The sequence below is a fragment of the Tupaia chinensis genome, unplaced genomic scaffold, assembly GCF_000334495.1.
Source record: "Tupaia chinensis unplaced genomic scaffold, TupChi_1.0 Scaffold144378_1, whole genome shotgun sequence".
Classification (NCBI taxonomy): domain Eukaryota; kingdom Metazoa; phylum Chordata; class Mammalia; order Scandentia; family Tupaiidae; genus Tupaia; species Tupaia belangeri.
Window position 1 is genome coordinate 1,507,772 of NW_006204238.1, and position 5,613 is coordinate 1,513,384.

A 5,613-nucleotide genomic window follows, 5' to 3' on the forward strand; every position below is an offset into this window, starting at 1 on the left:
TAAATACTGTACCACCAGAAGACAGATTAAACACTTTTGTATAAAACTATGGCTTAAAAAAATGGGATAATGAAAAAAACATTGTGTCCAACTTTTCTGGAGTAAATTGCCAAACATGTGACCCTCAGAATGCCAGTGTCCCTATAACAACTCACTTAAACCATCTCGGGCATAGACAAAGGCAGTACTTGTGCTTTTTAAAAATGAGTATTAGTATAGACTCTCCATAACAGAAACAGATTAATGACTCCTCTGATCATATGTATGTGTGAATATGTCATATGCAAAAACCCATTCAAAGACTGACCTATAACATCACATTTAGAGGAGACTTTCAGTTTCTCTGAGTTATGGGGTTAACCTGTTAACCCTGTTACTTTCACACTATATCACTGGAAATCTTGCAGTTTGGGAAAATTGTGTTTTCCAGGCTTACAGTTTTGAGCTTGCCTTAAACAAACCAACCACTAAAAAATGGAAGTGGGGGAGGCTTTTCATGAAATGAGCATTATGGAAACTAACCTCAGGGTTAAATATTACAATTATTCACAGGTGGGATTTCCTGGGTTTCTGTAACTTTCCATGAAAGGATTTACATATGCCCAAAAGAAGCCACTGTTGAAACCAGTTTTTTGTTTTTTGGTTTGTTTTTTTTTCCTTTTAGGTAGTGGGGGTGGGTGGTGAGGAGAGTGCAATTTTAACTAAGCAGTAAAGTTAACTGTATCTGGTCATAGTTACAGAGCTGTTGTGCTTTTTGTTTAGTAGGTCAACACATTATCGTCATCTCAATTTGTGCCTGGGCCTATCACGCTAGGGCTATTGCCTCACAGAAGGTTTTAATCAAAGCAGCCAAACCAACAAACTAGGACACCCTGGTCAGAATTACTGTCTCAACCTCATTTTGAACTGCTGCTTTTTCAGAGGTTTGGCAAACTTCATGATAAACCACTTACTAAAGGGTTCATATTTATGAGAGGCATTTTTACATAAGAAAAAAAAATTATCTTCAGTCACTCGGTCCTCTAAATGTCAAATATCCATAGTTAAATAGAACAGTGGTGCTACATTTTCAGCCAATCTGTCATGAAAGCTTAACACATACAGTTTAAAATTGTGCTGCTCTTTAAAAGTCTTCTCTGTTCATGGCTCCATAACCTGGACACCAATGTTATAAAAAATAAAAATATCTTTAGATTCTTTTGAACTTTCTATTAACATAAGGACCATAAGCATTGTTTCATACTAAACTTTGGAATGTACCTGTATCCATTGTTTTGCTTTCTCTATTACTTGGATTCTGTAGACAAAATATTAGGAGGTTACTATTAAAGCTCACTACTGTGAAAAAGAACAGAAAGAACAACCCTTTGTCATCAAGAAATAGTAGACTCCCATATGGCTTGCTCATGAATCACAGAGTTAAAGGCCTACATGCAATCTAGAATGTCTAGAGGGTTCACAACCACCCGCAAGTCAAGCCCGGTGCACATTTAATAGCATGTAATTGGAAGCCATCCTCTCTTCATTCACATATTCATGGCATCATCTTCCCCACCCCCCCAACCCCCATCATGCATGTCAATAGTTTGTTCACCAGTAGTTCAAGGGTTCTTTCTTAAACACAAAACAAATATGAAGTCTCATTTCTCTCAAAGATAGATTTGAAGTCAATGCTAATTTTGAAAGCCCAGGGATATTGTAAACTTTACACAGAGTATGTGTGTCTATTTGTGTGCAAGCTAGCACAGCAGCTGTTCTGTATCACAGTTAGGAATTAGTCCTCCTAGCCTTGTCCCATGGCATGTGCACATATGCCTATTAACATGGGCCTCTGCTGTGCTTGTCAAATTCTCACCTCAAGAGTGGCCACCTCTGGCCACTGCTACTACATCAACCACAGTGACTGTAGTGATAGGGAGGCTGATATGAGACTTTCACAAATTATTTCTCTCCCCTTCTGGAAGCATGAACAAGAAGACTGAAGGACAAAGTGGACAGGTGGAGGATGGACATGTTTCCAAAAAGCCTTAGGAAAAGAGTGTTCCAATTAGAGCAGCATAAAACATTTGAGTTGGTTTACCTAACCAAATAGATTCAGTGCAATCTGAGAGCATGTGTGTGTGTGTGTGTGTGTGTGTGTGTGTGTGTGTCTCTTATGCATGTTTGTCTGTACATTAGTAGGACAGTTTCTCTTCTCTCTTTCTTTTTCTTCTCCATTAAAATCTGTATCCAAATAGATTCTACCATGTATTCAGTATAATTACCAAACAGCTAGAGATTGCTTCTCTCTTTAAAAGACTAAATTTAGTCAAAATTTTAGGTATTCATAATTAGTTAAAAGATTTGGGGGGATAAGAATATTTTAACCATGCCATTAGACAATCAATTATTGAAGTAATTATACCATGGTAGTTCACATTTTGTAATAGTTTCTCCATACTTAACACCTTCCTTGTGTACTTGAAAAAAAACAGTTCCTTACTTACTTAACAGTTCCTTACTTACTCAAATTTTTCTGAGCACTTACCAGGATTTTGTTAGGTTTTGGAAATAGAACAGAGAAGAAAACAAGTGTCATTCCTTCTCTCATATACCTAGTTTTGGGAAGAAGCAATAGGTCTTTCAAGACAAGAGTATTATGAAATTATTTCCTATTTACAAAATGATCATCTGATACCTTTAAGAATCAATGAAAACCACTCAGAGAAAGACCTCGATTGTCATTAATAATGTTCTAAGATTCCTTCTGTTAAAGGATGAATTATATTTTCTCAAAATTTATATGCTGAAAGGCTAGCCCCCACTATCTCAGAATGTAAGCTTATTTTCTTTTTTTAAAAAAAAGACTTTTACAGAGGTAATTTACTTAAAATTAGATTATTAAAGTGGGCTCTAGTTCAATATGTATGGTGACATAAAGAGTGATAGTTCTAAAAGCCAGAGAATGCCAAAAATTGCTAGAAACCTCCAGAAACTAGGAAAGAGACATAGAACAAATTCTTCCTAACTACTCTCAAAGGGACTAAACCTTACCAACTTCTTAACCTCAGATTTGTGACCTCCAAAACTATAAATTTCTGTTTTTAAGTCACTTAGTTTGTGTTACTTTATTTTGACAGCCTTAGTAAATTAAAACCAAGTATTTCTAATGCCAAACGTTTCTATTTCTTATTGAAAACAGTAAATCTAACAAAGAAGGAAGGGTGGATGTATGGATGGAAGTCTAACTGGGGGAAATAACAGTTTAAATTGATCATCTCTTTTCTTCAGTGGTAAATTCATAAGGACAAAATAGTAAATTTCAAGTTGATAACGCTTTTGAGTCAATAGAATGTCCCAGTATCCCTAAACCAGCATTCTTGAACGGCCACTCTGTTCTCCAATCTAATCATCCTTTATATTTAGGAAATTTCCCATATTTTTCTATATTTTTATTTATTTATGATGACAATGAAATAGTACATGAAAGGGGCCAGCAGTTAGCGTAATGGCTACGTCGCTGGACTCTCATGTAGTCGACCGCGGTTCGAGTTCTGGACCCGGTGGCTTAAACTCACGCCGGGCACATATGTGTGTGTGCCCAAGATCCCAAGAGGAGAATGAAGGAGAAGGGATTGCAGCGTGGCCATCCTCCCTGGGGGGTGATTTCTCGCTTTCTGTCTCTCTGTCTCTCTCTGTCTGGCGAGCGCACGCACCCTATAGCAAAAACCTCTCAAAAAAAAAAAGAAATAGTACATGAAAAAAGTTCTTAAGACTTAGTCTTTAAGGTAATCTGTCCTTTAAGAGAGTTCTAGTCAACTTACCATGTATGCTGATAGTTTTATTCTTCTGTGACATAGTAAGAATAATCATCTCTCACCTATCCTATTATTTCAAAAAAAAAAAAAGGAAACCAATTCTTTTCACTTTCTTCATTAATTATTTATATCCTCACAGATTCTCCTAAATGTTAGCAATTATATCAAGTAGTTTAGGTAGTTTTTCAATATTCATCTACAGAGTTTGCCAGTATAATTCTACCTCCATGATTAAGGCCAAAAAATGCTAAATATCATAAAAATTTATTCTAATTATAGTATAACTCATGACATAAATCTTCTCTTGCATTTATTTTCCATTCACAACAGAGTAGGTCACAGCAGGATATAACCAAAGAGATGGGATCCTAAGACAGGCAGTTAATAGGCAAGATTCTATTGATGGTTAATACAAAAAGGTCTCGCAACAAGGAAATCAAGTAGAAAATAGAAAGCCAAAAACTTAATCATAGCCAATAGAAACTATTAAATTAGCAACCAGTAGTACCGGGAAATGGAAGGAGAAACCAAAACTGGCTATGATCAAGCATCTAGGAAACCTCAAGTCGTATTCCACGTCAATAAAGGCCCTTTGTTAGATCATCTGTTTTATGCTTCTGACATCTAGTGTGAGCCTTGGGAGCTGAATCTATAAAAGTGGAGAAAGCACTTGCAGTTAATTAAAGAACATTAAAAGAAAGAAAATAAGTCTTGATCATCTGAATGATAGAACAAAGGTGTTTTGAAAGTGATAAAAGGTATGCAAAGAAACCAAAAAATAAATAAATAAAATAAAAGAGCATGTATATTCTAGTTTCATCCATGATAGAGCAGCTATTCTTGGACTTAACTCCTAGCTATAAACAAGTATAAGATCTAGACCAAACATATATAACAACTGTTCACAGCCTTTGAATAGCAGCCAATGCTGGGCCATTGTTCTTCAGAGAAAAGAGTCAAACAAGATAAACATCACATAAACCCAAGATTTCATCCTGGGCTCATTTTCCAAACCACAGCTTAGGTAAACCAAATCTAAGTAAAGATAGGTAGTCTTTCAGGACAGAAGAAACAGAGATCAGAGTTCAAGACAGCCAAGATAACCGTGATTGGAGTAGCTGGGTTCTAGAGAGGAAAAAGCAGAGAAGAAGTCCTATTAATTTGTCTAAAATTTTCTGACTTTAAGATACACATATGTATGGCAAAGCTTTTCTAAAATTAATTAATTTATTTATTTACATTTTCTCACTAACATTTACTTTACATGTCAAAACATTTTTGCTCATACTCCATAGTTCTTGATAGTTCATTAGGGCAAAGCTTTGAAAGCCTCGTTGAGAGAAGCCATTGAAATTCTGGTGAGCACAGCAGAGATTTCCAAGGCCAAAGGGTTCAGGGCCAACCCCAGGTTGAGATCTCAGAAATGCATGTCCTATGATGTGAAGTAAAAACCTTACCCTAGGTGTAAGAGAAATACTGAGAGTAAGAGTATTAATAAAATAGATTTGCCTTTGCAAAACTTAAAACTACCTTGACATCATAAAGGTGGTCCACAAGAAATTTTATTCTCTTTCAGAACAAAATTTAGTATTCTTTAGAAGGAGATAACATAAATAGTATCATTTACAACTTATACACAATGCTAGTTATACAATCAAAAACTACTAAGCATGTTAAGAATTGGGGGGTAAAAGTTGAAAATTAAAAGATTAAAATAATATACCTAGGGACCAGCAGTTAGTGTAATGGCTATGTTGTTGGACTCCCATGCAGTCGACCGCGGTTCACGTCCTGGACCCGGTGGCTTAAAACTCAA